The sequence below is a fragment of the Mesoplodon densirostris genome, chromosome 2 (assembly GCF_025265405.1).
Source record: "Mesoplodon densirostris isolate mMesDen1 chromosome 2, mMesDen1 primary haplotype, whole genome shotgun sequence".
Lineage (NCBI taxonomy): Eukaryota > Metazoa > Chordata > Mammalia > Artiodactyla > Ziphiidae > Mesoplodon > Mesoplodon densirostris.
Window position 1 is genome coordinate 188,500,110 of NC_082662.1, and position 23,235 is coordinate 188,523,344.

At 38.5% G+C, this 23,235-nt stretch overlaps 1 protein-coding gene across 3 annotated transcripts in view; it reads right to left on the minus strand.

The window, feature by feature from the left end:
* Positions 1-23,235, minus strand: part of DENND1B (DENN domain containing 1B) — a 266,602-nt gene that overhangs the window by 198,531 nt on the left and 44,836 nt on the right. The gene's annotated exons all lie outside the window — the stretch shown is intronic.

Below are 23,235 nucleotides of genomic sequence, written 5' to 3' on the forward strand. Positions count from 1 at the left end.
TATGTAATCAAATATATTACAGCCCTCAGAAACTAGACTAAAATACAACATCTTAAATTTCCATTTAAAACCCTAAAAGACATTTTTCCAAAGAAGACATGCATATGGTGAACAGGCCCATGAAAAGATGCTCAACATCATTATCATCAGAGAAATGCAAACTAAAACCACAATGAGATATCACCTCACACCTGTCAGAATGGCTATCATCAAAAAGAACACAAACAGCAAATGTTGGCAAGGATGCGGAGAAAAGGGAGCCCTCCTACACTATTGATGGGAATGTAAATTGGTGCAGCCACTGTGGAAAACAGTATGGAAGTTCCTCAAAAAACTAAAAGTAGACGAACTACCATATGATCCAGCAATTCCACTCCTGGATATATATCCGAAAAAAAATGTAAACACTAATTCGAAAAGATACATGAACCCCAGTGTTCACAGCAGCATTATTTACAATTACCAAGATATGGAAGCAACCTAAGTGTCCACTGACAGATGAATGGATAAAGAAGATGTGGTATGTATGTGTGTATACACACACACACACACACACACACACACTCACACAATGGAATACTACTCAGCCATAAAAAAGGAATGAAATTTTGTCATTTTCAACAACATGGAAGGACTTGGAGGGTATTATGCTAAGCGAAACAAGTCAGAGAAAGACAAGTACTGTATGATATCACTTACATGTGGAATCTAAAAAAATAAAACAAACTAGTGAATATAACAAAAAAGAAACAGACTCACAGATGTAGAGAACAAATGAGTAGTTACCAGTGGGGAGAAGGAAGGGGAGGCGCAAAATAGGGGTAGGGGATTAAGAGGTACAAACTATTATGTACAAAATAAATAAGCTACAAGGATGCATTGTACAACACATGGAATATAGCCAGTATTTTGTAGTAACTATAAATGGAATATAACCTTTAAAAATTGTGAATCACTATGCTGTATACCTGTAACTAACATTTATTGGACATCGACTATACTTCAATTTAAAAAATGAAAAAGAAAATAAAATCCTCAATAAAAGTGTATAAACACAGTAATAATGTTTGTTTTATATCAAGGTTCACTTTTGAAATCCTATATCTGCAGCTCCATAAATCAGCTTCTAAAACAATAGATAAGTTGGTAGACATAAGGCATCAAGCTTGTTTAAAATACAATTGACATTTCTGGGGTATTTCAGAGATATTTTTCTAATATATTATATCCAGTTATTCATATATAAAAATGTTTTATAAATATTTTTATAAATATTTATAAATATTGTTTTATAAATATTCGCACTGGTTTTCATTTTCGTTATTTCTTCACACTATTTCTCTTCTACTTAGCATAATAAGTCTTTTTAATTAACACTAAAAAGTATTTTGGTTGCATATGTATTTTTTAATTCTGTCAATAACATACTTCTGAACACTGCAAATGTGCTTTAAAAGGATACCGTGCAAAGGATAATATTACTTCTGAAAAAGCCTTTGAACGTCCAATATAAGTAACAAGCACAACCGACAAGACAGGATCAAAATATCAAAAATACCACTTTATGTACCCAGTCAGTAAAAAATTACAGCTCAATCCCATTATTTCCACTATACCATATTGCTTTTTAAAAAATACAGTCCGGGCTTCCCTGGTGGCGCAGTGGTTGAGAGTCCGCCTGCCGATGCGGGGGACACGGGTTCGTGCCCCAGTCCGGGAAGATCCCACATGCCGTGGAGCGGCTGGGCCCGTGAGCCATGGCCGCTGAGCTTGCGCGTCCGGAGCCTGCGCTCCGTGGCGCGAGGGGCCGCGGCAGTGAGAGGCCCGCGTACCGCAAAAAATAAAATAAATAAAAAATAAAAAAATACAGTCCAAGGATGCATAGTTTCAAGTATTTAATTCCAAAACTCAGTAATTACCCAGCAACATTTTGAGCATGAGCTGGCTTCTCTTGCTGTATTACTTATTAAGCTCAAAAAATTTTTTTTCAAATATTTTAACTTAAAAAAAAACAAGGAAGCATACTTTCTACAATTAACCTTTTTACTAAGGAACAAAAAGTTTCTACATAAATTAACATAAAAATCATTTAAAACATCTTATATAAGAATAATGCATTACTAATTTATGGAGCTAATATTAAATGATTATGCCTTCATGTAAAACAAAATGTGTACATTTCTAAAATGACTGTGACATGTATAGATCACCTAAAAATACTGAAACATTAAAGTCCTATAGAAATTATGTTGGAAAACATATATATGTGCCCATGTATGTACATATATGTGTGTGTGTTTATGTGGCAGTTTTACCAAAACAGTAGTTATTAAGATTTGCATCTCATAAAACAAAAGTGTATGATGGATTCTTCATGAAATATTAAACAAAAGTTATTATCTTGATAAATTAATATAATAATTAATGGCCCTATAAACAAGTCATCATGCAGAAATGTGGAAGGGTCCCTTCTTATAAATAATGGAGTTAGAGAGTTTCAATGTGAATATTTTAAATATCCCTTTTAAACAACCTCAATTTTACAGTTACCATTTGAGAAAATATGACAGACTCCTTACACTTATACCTTAAAACCAGGATATTTGTCTTGCTGGATAGCCCTAACAGTTTGCCCTGCTGTGTGCAGCATTTCCCTAATCACATTCTCCTCCCTCACTTTTCTTCATCCCTTACACTATGCAGTTTTTTTCTGTCCCGTCTGGTCTGTTCTTTCACAGAGGATGAACAAGTGAATACATGAAAACAGCAAATATCGGTTTAGTCACATAGTGGAAAGTACCCTATTTCTTTTCTCTTCATTAAATGTGTGTTACACTTCAGCACCCAAAAATGTATTATAATCATGTGCATCCATATCTGAAATGGATTAACTTAGTTACTGCCTGTTTGGTTAGGTTTACCCCGTATCTGACACACGTTGGCAGCAACTCTTCACAAGGACTGCAGACGAAGAAACAAAAGAGCTCTGAGAAAAATGATAATAGTCCAATGTTCAAATTTATGCACAACGACGGAATTTTCTGTTCCCTGGGGATTACTTTCCAGATGCGAGATCTGACCTGGCAAAGCTAGGTCGATTTTATGCTGATTTTATGGGTGAAAGGATGGGAACTGCTGGTAGGAGTCACCGCTGCCCGCAGTGACTAGGACACACCGTGTTTCTCTTCTGTCCAGTGTCCACCCATAACTCAGAGGAGACTCCACATCTTAAAGAGGAACTTTGCCACCAACAATCCAGAAACCAAATAAACATGAAAGGAAGAACACGTAACTTGATTTTTACATAAATATAGTTAATCTTTTATTTTAATAAAAGAATGTTACAGTGTAGTGAGAAAAATATACAAATTTTTATTAAATCAGTAAATTTGGAAGGAGAGTATTTAATGTATTATTTGTGCATCACCATCACAAGTATTCCAAATTCCTGAGGCTTTCTTTTTTAATGTAAAGTGAGATAAATTTAGTAATATTTTATCTTCCTTTGCAACCAGACCTTTCACGTTTTCTGGCCTGTAACTAAAACCAAAAATTAAAATAACTTAAAATATTACTGTGATTCAACTACACTTTTTCATGCAGGAAAAACTTTAATTTATACAAATGAATAATATTTACTTAACTCTGTGGAATTCATAGATGAATATATTTAAAATTATGCATTTGTAAAACCACAGTTCAGAGACTATATACCTTTGAAAAGGCAGAATATATAGTATTAGTGTTTTTCTTGATTATAGCTTCAGTGCTTATTCACCTACATTGTATCTTTTTTGTGTGTGTGTGTGTGGTACACGGGCCTCTCACTGTTGTGGCCTCTCCCATTGCGGAGCACAGGCTCCGGACGCGCAGGCTCAGCGGCCATGGCTCACGGGCCCAGCCGCTCCGTGGCATGTGGGATCTTCCCAGACCGGGGCACGAACCCGTGTGCCCTGCATTGGCAGGCGGACTCTCAACCACTGCGCCACCAGGGAAGCCCTCACCTACACTGTAGAATCAGAATTTTACAAATGAGGAAACTGAAGCCAATGCAATGAGGTGCATGTCTTTTTTTTTTTTTTTTAATAAAGTTATCTATTTATTTATTTTTGGCTGCGTTGGGTCTTCGTTGCTGCGCGTGGGCTTTCTCTAGTTGCAGCGAGTGGGGGCTATTCTTCCTTGCGGTGCGCGGGCCTCTCACCACCGAGGTGGCCTCTCCTGTTGCGGAGCACAGGCTCTAGGCGTGTGGGCTTCAGTAGCTGTGGCACGTGGGCTCAGTAGTTGTGGCTCGCAGGCTCTAGAGTGTAGGCTCAAGTAGTTGTGGCGCAAGGGCTTAGTTGCTCCGTGGCATGTGGGATCTTCCCGGACAAGGGCTTGAGCCCATATCCCTTGCACTAGCAGGCGGATTCCTAACCACTGCACCGCCAGGGAGGTCCCTGGGAATGTGTCTTAATTATAAGGCTAGTTAATGTCAGAGGCTAGAACTTTCTTAGTTGAGATCTAAGGAGCAGCTATTTTAAATAATTTCCAAAATCAGTACATTTCTATGTCCCACTTAAGTTCAATTTATTTTATTCAAAAATCTATGCAACGCTAAAGAAACAGGAAAAGTCCCTGCCCTCCAATGCCCTATAGCAAACATGGAGAAAAATGTCACAGAGCTACCTAGTTTTTGTGCAAACCAGGTATCCTGCGGGAATGCTTGAACTCAATTTGAAAATTCACTGGCTTAATAATTTCAAAAAATGTTCCTAACAAAAGAATGGTGATGTCTCTTGAATATAAATGAGCAGGAATCATTAAAGAAAATCTTCCACCTATGGAGATATAATAGTGAAGTAAAAAAAATAGGTCTCTACAACGTATAGGAAAGGACGGCATCTAAACCCATAGCTCAGTAAAATTTGATGAGTGTTATACTAAAAGGACAGGATACTACCAGACAGCGCAAGGAAAGCCAATCTAATTTAGAAAGCCACTAGTTAGACAAGCAAAGGATGATTTGGGCTATAAAGTGGGCAGAGGAGAACATTCTGGAATGGAAAAACAATACGCACTAAGTCTTAGAGGTTAAAAGAAAGCAGAAAACATTTGGAAACTGAAATTTAAAAAAGAAGTAATATATCTAGAATGCAGAGTAGGAGAGAGAGAATGTCACAGGATGAAGCTGGAGAGACAGGGGACAGACTACAGAGTTGAAGATGTGCCCAAGGTACCAGAGGAAGCCACTAAACCACGGGAGAAAGAACACCAGAAGTGTGTGGGGAATACAGTTAGAGTGCGTGTTTATGAAAGTCAAGGGAAGACAGTGTACCCCAAAAATTCTCAGACAAATGTGGCAGAACATTAAGCAAGGTGATAGCTCAAAAAAATGGTATGTGTGTGTAGAGCATAAGCCACACACCGTAAAATGAGCTCCAGTGGCGGGATGGGAAGCAGAAGGCCAGTTAAGAAGATCGTGGAGTGTGAGGAAAGAGACGCACCGTGTATGGGGGCAACGTATTTAAGAGACGGTACAGGGAGAAGAAAGTAAAGATAGGAGGAAAGAGGTGAAGCCAGACGGGTCAGTTTGTCATTTATTTCCTTTATACTGGCACAGACTTGAACATGTTTAGGTGATCATGGGAGTTAGTGAGGCAGCGGAGAGCCAGAAAAGAAGAGACGCACGCCCCTGAGGAGGCAGGAAGAGGGCATCCTGATCAAGACAGTGAGATGAGCCTTGGACAGAAGCTGAAGAATAGTTTCCCATTGTTATAGGAACGAGAAAAGAAGAGAGGAGGTATGAATCCAAGGAGATTTTAGAATCTGGGGTACAAAGTTAAGAGTTTTGTGCAAAAATTCCTGATTATTTTGTGTGTAGAGTAGGTGCAAAGCTCCGTCCTAGGAGGGAAGTTGTTGGGGGGCTTGACGAGGTGTGAAACAACTGTTTCAGGCACTGCTGAGCACTCAGTTTGGAGGGTGGCCAGCCTAGTGTTTAAGAGCAACAATGCAGTATCTCCCCATCATCATCCAAGGGCCAAGGTGCAGGAGATAACTGCTAGACTCAGTCATGGCTGAGGCTTCTGTCAGTCACGTGTGACGGAAAGAGAGCCTCAACAGAAGAGTGGTTACAGATGTGAACTGCTGATCTTTAGATCAGCTAAAAAAGAGAAGTGATTTTATTTTTTTCTGTAAAATCCATTAGTACTAAATGTTATACCAAGTCATGCTAATGCATTTTAAAACAGTGTATTTTCAGTAGAAAATCTACTGCATATATCTGAAGACTGTAGGACTGAAAAATAAAGTAAAATAAATAAATGGAACATTTATAATTATGAAGTTAGGCAGTTGAAGTTCTGGTCTTTTACCTGTACATAGCAATGCTTTCTGTCTGTGATCAGAGGTAGGTACTGAAAAGTATAAAACCAGTTTCCCTCCTCTCTTCCCTGCCTTCCACTCCTCCCTGCTCTCTCTGGAATTATCTGAAAGAACAGTCTTATCTGTTTACCCAAGCTTACCATATAAATCTCATTTTCCACATATACTATTATGTGGGGAAAAAAACCCAGAAAACCATGGAATTAGATAACTACAGTTAAAATTACAATTTTTCCAGCTTTACTGAATTATATTTGACATATAACACTCTGTCAGCTTAAGGTGTACGAGATGATTTGATAAACGTACATATTGTGAAATCTTTACCACAATAAGGTTAGTTAACACATCCTTCACCACACATAGTTTCTAACTTGTTGTTTTCATTATCACTGGTATGGTGGGAACATCGAAGCCCTACTCTCAAAGCAACTTTCAAATACACAACATAGTATTTGTGAACTATAGTCAACATGCTGGACATTAGATCCCTGGAATCTACTCATCTTATAACTGAAAGTTTGTACCCTTGAACCAACATCTCCTGCCACCCCTCAGCCCCTGGCAACCACCATCCTACTCCGATTCTTTGAGTCCAATATTTTTAGATTTCACATATGAGTGAGATCATATACTACTTGTCTTTCTCTGACTTACTTCATGGAGCATACGTCCTCAAGGATGTCCACCTATGCTGTTGCAAATGGCAAGGTAGCCTTCCTTTTTTCTAGGGTGGAATGACACTCCATGCTACATATACACCACATTCTCTTTAACCATTCATTCACTGATGGACATTTAGGTTGTTTGCATATCTTGACTATTGAGAATAATACTGCAATGAACATGGGAGTGCAGATATCTCTTCAAGATAGTGATTTCATCTTCACTGGATAAATACCCAGAAGTGGGATTGCTGGGTCACATGGTGGTTCTAGTTTTAATTTTTTGAGGAACCTCCACACTGTCTTCTGCAGTGGCTGCACCAATTTACATTCCCACCAATAATGAACGAGGGCTTCCTCTCCTCCACATCCTGGCCAGCATTTGTTATCCTGTCTTTATAACAGCCATTTTGACAGGTGTGAGATAATACCTCATTATGCTTTGCTTTGCATTTCCAGGATAATTAGTGATGTTGAGAACCTTTTCATGTAGTTGTTGGCGGCTGTTATCTTTTCTTTGGAAAAATGTCTCTTTAAGCCCTCTGCCAATTTTTTAACTGGATTATTTGGTTCGTTGCTGTTGTATGAGTTCTTTATATTTTGGGTATTAACCCCTTATCAGATATATGGTTTGCAAATATTTTCTGCCATCCTATAGGCTGCCTTTTCATTTTCTTTCGCTGTGCAGAGCTTTTTAGTTTGATATAGTCCCACTTGCTTTTTGCTTTTGTTGCTTGTGCTTTTGGTATCATATCCAAAAAATAATTGCCAACAGTGATGTCAAGGAACTTACCATTTATGTTTTCTTCTAGGATTTTTATACTTTCACATTTTATGTTGAAGTCCTTCATCCATTTCAAGTTAATTTTTGTGACTTCTGTAAGATAGAGGTCCAATTTCATTCATTTGCATGTGGATATCCAGTTTTCCCAACACTATTTATTGAAGAGACTATCCTTTCCACATTGAGTATTCTTGGCTCCCTTGCCAAATATTGCTCAGTCATACACGTGGGGTTTACTTCTGAGCTCTGGATTCCATTCCATTTGTTTCTGTGTCTGTTTTTCTGCCAGTACCACACAGTTTTGATTACTGTAATTTGTAGTATAGTCTGAAATCTGGAAGTGGGAGACCTCCAGCTTTGTTCTTTCTCAATATTGCTTTGGCTATTTGGGCTCTTTTGTGGTTCCATATGAACTTTATAATTCTTCTACTTCTGTGAAAAAAGCCATTGGAATTTTGATGAGTATTATATTGAATATACAGATAACTCTGGGTAGTATGAACATTTTAACAATATTAATTCTTCCAATCCACGACCATGGGATATCTTCCCATTTATTTGTGTCTTCTTCAATTTCTTTCATCACTGGTCTTATAGTTTTCACTGTATGAATCTTTCATTTCCTTGGTTAAATTTATTCCTAAGTATTTCATTGTTTTTGATGCTATCGTAAATAAGATTATTTTTCAGGTAATTGTTAGTGTACAGAATTGTAACTTATTTTTGTATGTTGATTTTGTATCCTGAAACTTTACTGAATTTATTAGTTATAACGGTTTTTTGGTGGAGTATTTAGGATTTTCTATATACAAGATCATGTCATCAGCAAACATTTTTACTTCTTTCTTAAGTCATTAAGATGACTTTCTTTTCCTTGCCCAACTGCTCTGGGTAGGACTTGTAGCACTATGCTGAATAAGAGCAGACTCCCTTGTCTTCTTCCTGATCTTAGAGGGGAAGCTTTCAACCTTTCACTGGAGTGCATGATACCAGTTGTGGGACTGTCGTGTGGCTTTTATTATCTTGAGGTACGTTCCTTCTATATCCAATTTGTTGAGAGTTTTCATGAAAGGATACTGAACTTTATCCAATGCTTTTTCTGATCTACTGAGATGACCAAAAAATTGTATCTTTCATTCTTTTAATATGATGTATCATATTTATTAATTTGTGTATATTGAACCACCTGTGTATCCATGGATAAATCTTACTTGATCATAGTGCATGATCCTCTTAATGTGTTGTTGAATTTGGTTTGCTAGTATTCGGTTGAGATTTTTTGCACCTATATTCATTAGGGTTATTGGCACTTGTAGGTTTCTTTCTTTTAGTATCCTCATCTGGCTTAATATCAAGGTAATATTGGTCTTATAAAATTAGTTTGGGAGTGTGCCCTGCTCTTCAATTTCTTGGAAGAGTATAATAAAAACTGGCACTAACTTCTTCAAATGTTTGGTAGAATTTACCCATAAAGCCATCTGGTCTTAGGTTTTCTTAGTTGGGAGGTTTTTGATTACTAATTCAATCTCCTTACTTATTATTGGTCTGTTCAGATTTTCTATTTCTTCATGATTCAGACATGGTAGGTTATATTTTTTTGAATCGTTAAATATATACACTTCCTGTTTTTCTAGGTTGTCAAATTTGTAGGCATACAGTTGTTCCTAGTAGTGTCTTATTATCCTTGTATTTCTGTGGTATCAGTTGTCATGTCTCCTTTTTCATTTATAATTTTATTTATTTGAATTTTCTCCTTTCCTCTTGATAAACCTGATTTGTCAATTTTATCTTTTCAAAAGATAAGATTATTATCTGTCTTATCTTTTCTATTGTTTTTCTATTTAACATATTTCTGCTGTAATCTTTGTGATCTCCTTCCTTCTGCTAACTTTGGGCTTAGTTTGTTCTTTTTCAAGTTCCTTGAGGTGTAAAGTTAGGTTGTTTGGGATCTTTCTTTTTTCTTAGTGTAGATATTTATTGCCATAAACTTCCCTCTTAGCACAACTTTTGCTGCATCCCATCAGTTTTGGTATATTTGCATTTTCATTTGTTTCAATATATTGTTTTATTTCCCTTTTGATTTTATCTCCAACCCATTGGTTGCTCAAGAGTGTGTTGTTTGATTTCCACTTATTTGTGAATTTTCCAGTTTTCCTCTTGTTACTGATTTATAGCTTCATACCACTGTGGTTGGAAAAGGTACTTTCAATCTTTTAAAATTTACTGAGACTTATTTTGTAACCTAACATATGATCTATTCTGGAGAATGTTCCATGTGTGCTTGAGAAGAATGTATATTCTGCTGCTGTTAGATGGAATGTTCTATATATGTCTGTAAGGTCCCTTTGACCTAACAGATTATTTGTAGGCAGCATATAGTTGGGTCTTATTTTCTTATCTATTCAGTCACTATATGCCTTTTCATCAGAGAATTCAGCCTATTGGAGAATTTAGTCTGTTTACATCTTAAGTAATTAAAAGGTATATAGTGACTGAATAGATAAGAAAATAAGACCCAACTATATGCTGCCTACAAGATACTCACTTCCACTCAAAGACACACACAGGCTCGAAGTGAACCAGTGGAAAAAGTTATTCCATGCAAACAAATGGAAACCAAAAGAGAGCAGATATATATATACACACACACACACACACACACACACACACACACACACACACATATATGGGGGGGAGGGAGGGAGGGAGGGATAGATAGATCACTATATTGGGCAAAATAGACTAGGTAAAAACTGTAACAAGACAAGGTCATTATATAATAATAAAGGGGTCAATTCATCAAGAGATTATAATAATCGTTAAGTACATATGCATACGACATCAGAACACCTAAATAATCAAGCAAATCCTTGCTCATTGTTTTGTTTTGTAGTTCCTTTCTTGCTGTCTTCCTTTGTGAATTCATCATTTTCCATAATGGTACACTTTGATTCCCTTCTCTTTATCTTGTGTGTATCTATTATAGATTTTTGTTTTGTGGTTACCCTGAGGCTTACTTGAAAAATCTTAGAGACACAGCAGTTATTTTAACCTCATCACAACTTAACTTTGATCACATACAAAAACTCTACCCTTTTATTCCTCCTACACACATTTTGTTTTTGATGTCACACTTTACATCTTTTTATATTGTGTACCTAACAAAGTGTTGCTATAACTATTAATTTTATTTTATTTTTTTTTTTTTTTTTGCGGTATGCGGGCCTCTCACTGTTGTGGCCTCCCCCGCTGCGGAGCACAGGCTCCGGACGCGCAGGCTCAGCGGCCATGGCTCACGGGCCCAGCCGCTCCGCGGCATATGGGATCCTCCCAGACCGGGGCACGAACCCGTATACCCTGCATCGGCAGGCGGACTCTCAACCACTTGCGCCACCAGGGAGGCCCATATAACTATTAATTTTAATACTTTTGTCCTTCAACCTTTATGTTAGAGTTAAGTGGTTAACATACCACCACATTACAGTATCAGAGCATTCTGAATTTGACTATATATTTGCCTTTACCAGCGTGTTGTTTCTTTTCATATGTTTTCATAGTTAGCATCCTTTCATTTCAGGTTGAAGAAGTCCTTTCAACACTTCTTGTAAGGCAGGTATAGTGGTGATGAACCACCTCAGCTTTCATTTGCTTGGCAAAGTCTTTATCTCACCTTTATTTCTGAAGGATGACTTTGCTGGGTATAGTACAGTTGACCCTTGCACAACACAGGGTTGAACTGTGCAGATCCACTTATGCATGGATGTTCTTCAATAAACACATGCTACAGTACTACACAATCTGTGGAACGGCAGATAAGGGGAGGCGACTGTAAAGTTATATGCAAATTTTCTATTGCATGGTGTGGGGGGGTCAGTCCCTCTAACCCCCACGTCATTCAGGGGGTCAACTGTATCCTTGGTTGGTGGTCTCTTCCAGCACTTTGAATATATCATTCCATTCTCTCCCAGACTGCAAGGTCTCCGCTGAAAACTCTGCTGATAGTCCTTTCATGAGAGAAACCTTTATCTCTCCCTCTTTTTAAAATTCTTTGCCTTTGATCTTAGACCATTTTATTATAATGTGTCTTGGAGAAGATCATCTTGGATTTAAATTTTTGGGTGACCTATTAACCTCATGAACTGGAGGTCCAAATCTCTCCCCAGGTTAGGAAAGTTCTTAGCCATTACTGCTTTAAATATGTTTCCTACCCCTTTCTACCTCTCTTCTCCTTCTGGAACTCCAATACTACATGACTGGTTGCCTTAATGGTGTCATAAGACCCATAGGCTTCCGTGATTCTTTTTCATTTCTTTTTCATTTTGCTCCTCTGAGCGGTTAATTTCAAATGATCTGTCTTCAAGCTCACAGATTCTCCTGCTTGGTCTAGTCTGCTGTTGAAGCTCTCTATTAAATTCTTCAGTTCAGTCATTGTATTCTTCAGCTCCAAAATCTGTTCGGTTCTTTTTTGTTTTCTATCTCTGCCGCACTTCTCATTTTGTTATTGTATTGTTTTCCTGATATAATTAAATTAATTAAATTGTTTTTCTGTGTTCTCTTATAGCTATCTAAGTATTACTAGAACAATTATTTTGAATTCTTTGTCAGGCAATTCCTGGAACTCCATTTATTTGCAGCCAGTTGCTAGAAGCTTACTGTACTCCTTTGGCGGAGTCATGTTTCCCTGAGTCTTTGCGATCCCTGTAGCCTTGCACAGGTGTCTGTGCACTGAAGCAGCAGCCATTACTTCCAGTTGTTATAGACCAACTTGTATAAGGGAAGACTTTCATCTGCAGGTGGAGGCATGCTGGAGTGTGCTGTGACTCTATGCCTAGTGGTGCAGGGGCATGTGGTGGCTCATCAGCACAGGCCATCAGGGTGGACGGCACCTACAATCACACGGTCCTTAGCAAGTACCACAGGGGATCCACTGAGGCTGCCAAGGGCTGTGAGCGTCCTCAGTAGTGCCTCCAGGTCCAGTGGCTAGAAACCAGGATAAGCAGCAGTACTGCCAGTGCCAGTGGTATGCTCTCAGCGGTTACGCTATGAGCACAGGGCAGTGAAGGCTAATAATGAGGATCCCACCAGAGGCATGCGGGCACAGAGCTGGAGGGACCAGCTGCAGGTCCGCATAGTGGTTCCGGCCAGCAACAGAACACAGGATCTGATCCAGGCCCACAACAGCAGGGGGCCCTGACAGCACGCTCTCCCAAGACTGCAGAGTCTTCCCTCAGGCATGCGCAGAGCAGTGGAGGGCGGTGACAAGCACCAGACCGGTGGCATGCAAGTGCACAGCTGGAGGAGCTAGCCCTGAGCGCTTGCACAGCAGTGGGGGTCAGCCACGAGGGTCTAGACTGGTGTCGTGCACTTGCATAGCTGTAGAGGCCTGGGCTGGCTACTGGTGCAATTCCCATGCTCCAGTAGGGGAGGCTGGGAGAGGAGTTGGCAAAACACAAATATTCGTGAGGTGAAAGCCAGTAAAATCTGCAGGGGTTCCGAACCAGCTGGGGTCACCTGCAGAGCAGGTCACGGGGAACTGCAGTTGCTTTTGCCACGTGGGCTGGGTGGCCAGCTTTTCTTCCTCGTTCCTAGCTATCTCTATACTTCTTGGCTTTGCCAGTCTCTGGGTGGGTGAAACTGAGGCAGGACCTTTGTGTGGTGCCCTAAAAGACTGGGGAATCTGGTCACTCATCCCACTATTCTTTCCCTACAAGGGGAACTCCTTCTAGCTGTAGAGTTCATTCTGGGTACCGAGCAATGCTGGCCTGGGGGATGGGATGATACAGTCAAAACGAAGCTGTTCTTCCTTCCCCACTGTGGTTATTCTTAAATTTCTTGTTCCACTGTATTGCTGAAGTTTCTTAAGTGGGCTCCAAGCTCTCCCAGAGGGCAGTTTTTGTCTGTGAACAGCTGTCTAATTGTTTATATTTGGTGGGGGGGAGGGGATGGAGGCTGAGGTCTCCTGCTCTACCATCTTGCTGACGTCACACCCCTAAAATTGTAATTTTCACTACATCTGTCAAAATAGCTTGCAAAATAATTAATTATTGTAATTTAATATCCGGCCTGATCACAAAAAAAGTATTTAAAAGAGCAACTCACGGGCTTCCCTGGTGGCGCAGTGGTTGAGAGTCCACCTGCCAATGCAGGGGACACAGGTTCGTGCCCTGGTCCGGGAAGATCCCACATGCCGCGGAGCGGCTGGGCCTGTGAGCCATGGCCGCTGAGCCTGCGCGTCTGGAGCCTGTGCTCCGCAACGGGAGGGGCCACAACAGTGAGAGGCCTGCGTACCGCCAAAAAAAAAAAGCAACTCACTCCCTCATTTAGGGCCACAGATGACCTTGGTGAAGCCAGAGGTCCAGAAAACATATATCCTCCCATTTTTCCTTGGTGTGCAACCCAGAAAAACATAGATTTACAGCCCTGGTAGAAAGATACCACTCATGCCAACAAGATATTAATAAAAATCTTTACCACTCCACCCAAAAAACGCAGTACCATAGACTGCATAACATTACAAACTTTAAGACTACTAGCAACAGTAAAAGTAAAAACAAATTCATTGCTGAATAATGTTAAATTCAGGCTACATCTTAAGAAAGCATACATAGTCAGGTGTTTGTACGAATTACTTTAAAGTTAACATAAGATGTTAATTTAAAATTTTAGCGTCTTCTTAAAAGCCCAGCTCAGCAGTTCCCAAACTTTAGTGTGCAACAAAAGCTCCGAGACAGCTTGTTAAAACACAGACCCCGGGCCTCCCTGGTGGCGCGGTGGTTGAGAGTCCGCCTGCCGATGCAGGGGATACGGGTTCGTGCCCCGGTCTGGGAGGATCCCATATGCCGCGGAGCGGCTGGGCCCGTGAGCCATGGCCGCTGGGCCTGCGCGTCCGGAGCCTGTGCTCCGCGACGGGAGAGGCCACAGCAGTGAGAGGCCCGCGTACCGCAAAAAGAAAAAAAAAAAAAAAAAAAAAACACAGACCCCAGGGTCCCACGTGCAGAACTTCTGAGTCAGGAGGTCAAAGGTGGGTCTGAGAACTGCATTTCTAACAAGTTCCCAAGTGATGATGATGATGCTCATCTGAGGACCACACTTTGAGAACTAATAGCAAAAGACCATGTATCTCTCACACTGATGAGCATTATGAACCACATGTTAAAGAATTTAATATTTGTTGACTGAAAATATTCTTTAAAATGTGGCAATGAATAATTCAGAATTCCCTCTATTACATATACATTTTATCTGGCAACAGGTATATTTTCAGAGAAAATATCAATCATGACAGTGATAGTGGGAAGTAATCTGAGCAAGAAAAATGTTACCAAAATGTTTTTAAAATATTTCAATGCTAATAGTTACTATTAAAATGGTAATATTATTTCTGTACAACAATGGAAATAATTTTATTTCAAAATTAAGTGTTTTATGACATTGGGACTACATGATTTAAGGAACACTGATGAGGAACTATGGCTACATAGACATAAAGATACACTGTCTGTTACTTCTTCTATCTCTATATGCCAGATACATACACACAGATAGTCCGTGTCTAAATAAGATGTGTATTTTTGAATGAAATCATGTCATTTGCAGCAACATGGATGGACCTAGAGATTATCATACTAAACCAAGTAAGTCAGAAAGAGAAAGACAAATACTACATGATATGTGGAATCTAAAATATACCACAAATGAACATATCTAAGAAACAGACATAGAAGAAAGACCTGTGGTTGCCAAGGAGGAGGGCGTGTGGGGGGTGGGATGGACTGGGAGTTTGGGATTAGCAGATGCAATCTAGTATATATAGAATGGATAAACAACAAGGTCCTACTGTATAGCACAGGGAACTATATTCAATATCCTGTGATAAACCATAATGGACAAGAATATGAAAAAGAATATATGTATGTATAACTGAGTCACTTTGCTGTACAGCAGAAATTAACACAACATTGTAAATCAGCTATACTTCAATTAAATTTTTAAAAAAAGATGTAAGTCTTTTTGTACCATACCATCTAATATGTCTGTGAGAAATTATTTTTCTGTGCTTTCCTACAATGCTTTCTTTCATAGAATTTAAGCAATTAGTTCCAATGTGAACAACAGAAAGGATAAATGCCAATATTTGTGAATGTAAAAACTAATTTAGGGCCTCTGTTTTTTTTTCTTTTAAAACATTCAAAAAAAGGTTCATTATGTATGGATAGAATCATAGAGTTTTCTGAATGGGAGAGGACCTTAAAGATTATTTTTTACCACTCATACTTAGGATGTTATATTGTATTTCATGTCTGGACGTACTACCTATTCAAGCCAAGACCACAAACCAGATATCCTTGTTCCTATTATACAGCCTTTCTAACATAAACTGCTGCATATAAAAGCACACTACAAATAAGCCCAATTTGCTCTACTTTGTTGATCTTTAATTTTGTTGTTCATTCAGTGGACAGTAGTTTAAGGCATATTCACAAGTTTAGAAATTTTCCTTATTATCCACAGGAAAATATTTTTAGCAAACCAAATATTTAAGCATTTTTGTAAAATAATGGCCTAAACCCTACAGACTTTCTCTGAACAATCTTTGGAAAAATATATGTGAACAAATCTAAAATAGAATATTAATTACTAACAGATTCAAATCAGTATCTTCTCATTCTAGAACTGAAATAATTCTTCACTTACTCATTTGAGTTTGACTCACATATACAGAAACCTTAAGAAAATGAAAACATTATTTCAAGATGTCTTACTTTATAACCAGTTACAAAAATGGCAGAGATCATGCTTCTACTTACTGCTTTACATAACATACATATTTAAAATTAAAAACACACAATTTTAGAAATTTGTCAGTTTGTTGAACCTCTTAAAAATGTATGTAAGCAATGGTGTAGAAACATCTGAATATAATAATGATCCCATAGTGATCATCTTCACTCTGAAGAATCATCTGGATAATTAAACAACTACTACTGTAAAATTATTTTGGTGCTTTTGAAACTTAAACTATAGAAGCAATTTAATGACCAGTTCTAGCCTTTATAAATGTTTCTTCCCAGAACGATCTAAAATTAGCATCACAACTCAAAACAATGAAGCTCTTTTTGCTCATATATAAGCAAATTCTAGCTAAGGTAATGAAAATGGAACTTCAAAGAACCTTAAGAAAATATAATCCATAGCAGCTTAGATATATCATTTTGCTACTTCTATTCCTTTTACACAAGATCTATTATAATAAAATGAAAACCCTCATCAATCACCTGATAGAGTAATTCCAAACTTAACCAAACAGGGCTAATGGGTGTGAATTGAATTGAAAACACCTTGACAAAGAAAGCAATTTCTTTTCTTCGCACTCCTCTGAAGCTGTGGGTGATCATGGTAATCGAACCATCAACAGTGAGGGGCCATCTGTCCCAAGGGCCCTTCATGAGCGTTTTTAAAAAATCAACAACAAAAAAAGGGAAAGAAATGCTGTACCACAGATGTTCAATCCTGATTAATCTATGACAAGGAACTTAAAACTGAGAATCAATGTTTTGACGTTTTTCAGATACCAGTCATTAAAAGCCAACACAGAAGTTTTTATTAGAATGCAGGGGATAAAAGTTAGTGGGCTGCTTATAGAAAGATGATCTTCCATACAAAATCTGGAATACCTTTTAGTCAGCTGAGATGTTCATCATATCCTGAAGCAATAGCTTCTATTATAATTCCCTTAAAGAGAAGAAGAGCAGGCAAGAGGCCATGCTTTAAGCTGGCTCTCAGACTAGCATTTTGAGACTGTTGCTCTTTATATATTTTTCTACGAGTACATGACTAACTAAAAAGAAGACATGTTTATGTTCTCAGTACTCATTATATTTAACTCTTTGAATTAAAATAGATTTTCAAGAAATAGCATTGACATGAAAACTGAGAAATGTAAAATTAATTGAGCCTCATAAAGCAGTTCTGTTTTATTTACAACATTTAAAATAATTTTCATATTAGACCAAGAAATAATTTCAAGCACAAGGGCAAACTGGGTCAAAGCTTTTCTTGTTTGATATAATAGCTTGAAATACAATAGACTCCTGGCACTCCTGGATATAACACAAGTTTCAATCACTTGGGAATAAGCCAAAGTTAATAAATAGAATATACTATTAAAATGACTCAAAGCTTACTAAAATCAAAATCTGTGTGAGCTTTATGAAGTATAACTACTAAAAACATTTAAAAACTAATTTTAAAATGAAAAATAAAACTATAAAACAAAATATTAAAGAACCAAATAAAATGATGCATCTCAGTTTTTTCAAAATACGTTCAAGCTAGAATCAAATTAAATGTAAAAGAAATGTAGTTTAAAGCTCAAACATATAAATTCACTAAGAGATTTACTGTAAATGCCATAACTCCTTATCTTATTTATCTTTGTATTGCCAGAGCCTGAGAATGGATTCTGTGACCCCAGAAACACGGCATTCTCAGGCATATGACAGAGGCAAGCATGTTTGCCTCTAGGAGAAACATTTAGCCTAAGTCTTGCCAAAGATGGGTTTGCAATTCAAATTTACTATAGAAAATCTATAAGCCATCAGAAACAACAGAATTAGAACCCCTCCCCCTCAAAGGCTTAAGATATTACAATTAACTGAAACAGCATATATAATAAGGATTTTTTTAGTAGTTAAATAAGGATTCAAAACATGAGCAATGAGATTCCTTTTTTGTAAAAAAAAAAAAAAAAAAAAGGCAAATTTTGAAAACAACCAGAACTTTAATGAAAAAATAATCTATGCAATTAAAAGCTCACTAGAAGAAATAAACAGATCATATACAAGTGAAGAGGGAAACAGTGAAATGAATCAGACACAAAAGATATTAAACAGAATGAGTGACAGCAAAACCCTCCAAAATGAGAAATATAAAGAAGGTTAAGAAAAATGGAGACTAGAATGATAATATAAGTCTATTTCAAGTTCTAAAAGATCAGATCTAAGAGACTGGGGTGTACAAAACAAGGGAAGGATGCAGATAACATTAGAAGAAATAATGACTGAGTTTTCCAAAAGCAGTGAAAGACATAAATCTTCAGAATTAGAAATCACAACCCACGCAACATCTCAAGAAAGACACATCCAGAGGCATTATAATGAAGTTACAGAGTACAAAAAGACATACACATCTTTAAAAGCATCCTAGAGGAAAAGAGGTAAACTCTAAATCTCTAAATACATATATACATATATACACATACATATTTACACCTACAGCAGACTTCCCAAAGACAGCAATGGAATCCAGAAGACAGTGGAATAATATATCTGAAACTTCTGAAAAAGTATGCTTGTTCTCTGAGAACTGTGTAAACAGGAATGTGGGTAAAATAAAGATATTTTTAGAAAGATAAAACTGGACACTTGCTAAAGAACTTCTAAAGATTGTAGCATCATCAGGAAAAAAGTTAATTCTCCAAAAGAAAAGTATGAAATGCAAGAAATAATATATTTCATGTGCCCAGATATATATACATAACAATATTTATTGAATCACTGTTTGCAACTAATAAAGTCCTGGAAATAATGTACAAGTCCATTAGTATGGAAAGAGTTGTAGCATTATTATTCTATGAAATACTATATGGAATTGAACAAAGACTAAAGCCTTGAAAAACATATTTGTTCATAGGAAAACAATCTCTGAAACACAGTGTTAAATGAACACAAGGAGGCAAGATGAGGTCAGAGAGATAAGGATGAGGGAGCAGAACAGGAGGGCCTTATGAGTCAGCAAAAGGACCTTGGCCTGCACTCTGAGAAAGGGACACACAAGAGTTTGAGGAGAGGAGGGACAAGCTCTGACGTATTTAACAGGATCACCTGGCTGCTGCCTTGAGTACAAAATGAGAGACAACAAAATAATAAAGCCAGTTACCAGACTACTGCAATAATCCCGGTAACATAAAATGAACCTCCTGAGAAAAGAACTTAGATCTCATTATATTACTAATAATGGGCATGTATCATTAACCTCTGGGACTGGGATTCAGGCATTTATGGACAATCTGTGGTTAACTAGAAGGGAAGGGGGCAGATAAAATTTATGAGACGACCCACCCTCCTGAGATAGAACGCAGTAGGGCCTAAGAGTCAAAGGGAAATTCTCCCAACAGATTACAGTAGACATTTTATGCGTCTGACCTGACCCAGTGGCAGGTGAGTACTCTGGGGAGCAAAGAAGAGTGTTTCATAAAAACGAAAGCAGCTCTGCAGAACTCCTTTAACATAGATGAGTAGGGGCCACCTCCTCGCCCACTTTGCAGAACTGCGATCCAGGCTGTAAGGTGACACTGAAAATGCAACGAGCTGTGACTGACATCATCGCGAGTGGCGTGGCGGTCCAGGAACCAGGAGTAGCAAGAGTGACCCCAGCAGCCCAGGTGAGAGCAAGGGTCATCACCGTCGGCACCGACCAGTGGCACGCACAGCATCCTAGCGGGAGCGCTGCCAAGTCTACAGAAATGACTGCGGTGAGGCGTCGAGAGCACAGGTAGGAAGCAGGGCAGGTGAGGTCGACAAGCAACTCCTCAGCACCTGTAAGGCACCTCTGAGGGGTCCACAGGAATCCTAAAGAAGAGGGAACACTCCAAAATGGGACAGAGACCTGGAGGGTACTCAGCCAGGGGTCATCAAGCAGTCAACTGTCTGAGTCTAAATATCAATGTGACGCCACCCGTACCCTCCAGCTACAGAGGCCTACGGGCACTGGGACAACACCTGTAAAATGTCCACAGTAAAGATTACGAACCTTGTTAATGAGATGAGTCACGATAAGCAAAATGTGCATAACCTAGATATTACAGCTCAGTTCTCAATTACAAGAGAGGAACTTTTAGGTCTTTCTTGATATACCTATAAAAGAACCAATGAAAGGAAGAGATATGTGAATAGACATTTCATCCTGTTCGTAACTGAATTATGCTGTTTTAGTTCTAAGGTCTTCCCTGTTGGTAGCGAGAATTTCTTTGAACTAATAATGGGCATATATCATTAACCATTAACCGAGGCCAATACTGTGATTGGTAAATATAATACTGATATTGGCAACAAGAAACATTTTGTGGGAGGGGCAGAAAGCTATTAGTCTGAACTTGCTTGCAAATAATTAAGCCCTAGGGTAATTTTCACCCTTTTTCTTGGAACATATAATTATCAAGTTATTGAGGATACATTTAGAAGACTTTGCTGAGCATTTCAAGTAGAAAACAGTGATCTCGTTTGGGGGCCAACTGGGCTGGATTCTACTTCTAAGTAGGCTGCAGGAGCAAACACAAATTCACAAGAATAACTTGTCACGTGACATTACAGAGACCGTGTGCAGAAGATGTGGTTACTTATCACAGATGGAGATAATCACGCATTGGAGATCCCAGGCTGGAGGGGCCTTAAGGGGCCTGTCTTCTCCCTGAAGGTCAGGCTCCTTTTTGCTCCACTAAACAGACATACTTGTTCGTATTCTGCCCACACACAGGGTCGGCTCCAAATCTCCCAGCCTCCCTCCTGAAGTGTCAAATAAACCTAATGGTTGGAAGTTTACATCTTTTTTTCTCTTCCTGAAAAACTGGCGGTGGGGGTGGGGGTGGGTAGGGGGAATGGATCATACCCACATATAATTTAAAAAAAAAAAAAACTCAAAAACGGTTACTGAAACTCTATTTCCCACCACCAAGTATTTCCACCATGTAAAGGTAGTGGTTCTCAACCCTTTCTGCTCATCAGAAATTACCTAAGAAACATCAACCAAAAAAAAAAGAAAAGTGACACACACACCCACGCCTCTTGGCCACATCCCAGACCACAGGAGATGTCTGCGAGTTTTTAAAACTCCACAGGTTATTCTAATGTGCAGCTTGGGCTGAGAATGACTGCCTCAATCTTTCTGCAAAGAAATTTTTTCTCAAGCCTTTTAAAAGTTTTCAGTCTTCTTCAAGTTTCAAATATTGTTTCAGACACTGGACTCAAAAGTAGAACATATAATGCCATATATAAGACATAAGTGCTGGACAGAGTCGCTCATAAGCATCAATAAAGCCAAGTTCTGTATCTCGTGCCCGATTTTTCCAAGGATTTCATTATATCAACACCTTACACGGGTATCTAAAATGGAATCCTATGCATCTCTACTAATAGAACCCAGGCACCAAAGCTTCTTCAAAAGGCTCAGAACCAGCCTTACTATGCCTCCTCCATCCTCTACATCCAATCAACGTCCTCATCATATCAGTTCTTGCTTTGAAATGCAGCTCTCGTCCGTTCCGCCTCTTCCGCATTCATCCTGTTCTACATCCTTACTACCTAAGTCTTCCTGCCCCCGGCTCTTCTCAATCCTCTGCCACTAAATTCATCTTCTTAAAAAAGCGTTCTGGTTATGTCTCCCTTCACAGAAAAATGTTCAGTGGCTTCCCGCTGCTGAGGCTAACAAAACTCAGCTCTTCAAACTTCGTAGGTATTTTGTGCCTCAAATAAAATATTCAGTTTTAACACAATAACTAACTCCACGTATTGAGACTAGTCAGTGTAGCAAAATTCTGCATTTTGCACGCAATTACTTAAGTAATCTTAAGTGTATTTCCCACCACACTCCAATTCAAGTTTTCTGCTCATTCCAGGCCTCCTGTCCTTCATATAAATAAAGTTTATCCCCAATTCCAAGCACTGACTCATGCTATAAACCCCTTCCTTGAAATCCTTTTCTCCATCGTTCCAAAGTTTCTATGTACTGCTCTGGACCTAGGCTCTGAGGCCTTCCCGAAACACTGCAACCACGCAGCCTGGCCCGCCCCCCGGGCCACGCACACCATCGGAACCAGTTCTTCTGATGTACACTGCCTTACACTACCACTTCACTATGTTATTTGTGTCTCCTCATTTAAATAAAGCTCCTGAAGGCAGAAATCATGTTCCATATTCTTGATGTATACTGCCTAAAGGGCTTTTTCAGGTTTTTATTGAATCCTTCATTCTCTCCATTCAATGAACACATATAATGCATACAAAATTCTTACCTATCATATCAATTTCTTCAGAGTAAGTTTCGTGAATTTTCCTTATTTTAATTTGCTTAATTTTGAGAAGTAGCCAGCCTACTCTAACTGAAGTCTGATTAACCCTGACTGAAAAGTAATATAATGAATCAAGTATCTGTGCCAAACAATGTTTAAATGTGGCATAAAGCAAAAAATAAATAAAATAAAAATAAAATTTTCTTAAAAATCTGAGAAAAGTCAAGGTATAATTATTTATTCATTTCACAAATATATTCCCTCTTTCTAGACAGAAAAAGAATCATGATGTTTCAAGGTTAAATGCCTCCAGGGGATACACAGGGGATGGAACTGAGTGAGCAGGGAATTGGGGGCTGTTG